The following is a 714-nucleotide window of genomic DNA, read 5'->3' on the forward strand; positions in this document are numbered from 1 at the left end:
AGATTGTACTTTTGCTTCTTCTACAAGCAAGCTTGACTCGTGGATAGTGATGTAACTAATATGATGAAACATCGCGATTAACTAAAACTCGACCGGAGATTAACAATCTTCCGATTTAGGGTTACATTTAGAAGGTCGAAACTTGAATTTCGGAGTGAGAAATATAGAGATGAGTTATGGATAAAATTGATGTTTATTTTGACTTGGAATGATATTCCAAAGCCAATGGCGCAATCAGAATTCGATTCCGAGTTACAGAACTCAAAAATCACCTTTTGGGGCGTAAGTCGGGTGAATTTGGGCCCGGAAGAGGCCCGGAAACTTTTCATCTCAGAAAATTATGAAAAATAACCAGAAATTAGGAAATCACAATACAAGACTAAAACTCAACTGAGGTTTAGCCTAAATCAATAATGATTAATTTCTAAAATTAATCGCTTGTCAATTAAATAATTAATAAAATACGAAAAGAAAATCACGGTGTTACAAGCTCTCCCAATCTTGCAAAATTTTGGTGATGTAAGGGTTGATAAGTGATTTTAGGGATTTTGCAAAAAAAGATTGTACTTTTGCTTCTTCTACAAGCAAGCTTGACTCATGGATAGTGATGTAACTAATATGATGAAACATCGCGATTAACTAAAACTCGACCGGAGATTAACAATCTTCCGATTTAGGGTTACATTTAGAAGGTCGAAACTTGAATTTCGGAGT

Source organism: Lupinus angustifolius, chromosome LG16 (assembly GCF_001865875.1).
Source record: "Lupinus angustifolius cultivar Tanjil chromosome LG16, LupAngTanjil_v1.0, whole genome shotgun sequence".
In the NCBI taxonomy this organism is placed as follows: Eukaryota; Viridiplantae; Streptophyta; class Magnoliopsida; order Fabales; family Fabaceae; genus Lupinus; species Lupinus angustifolius.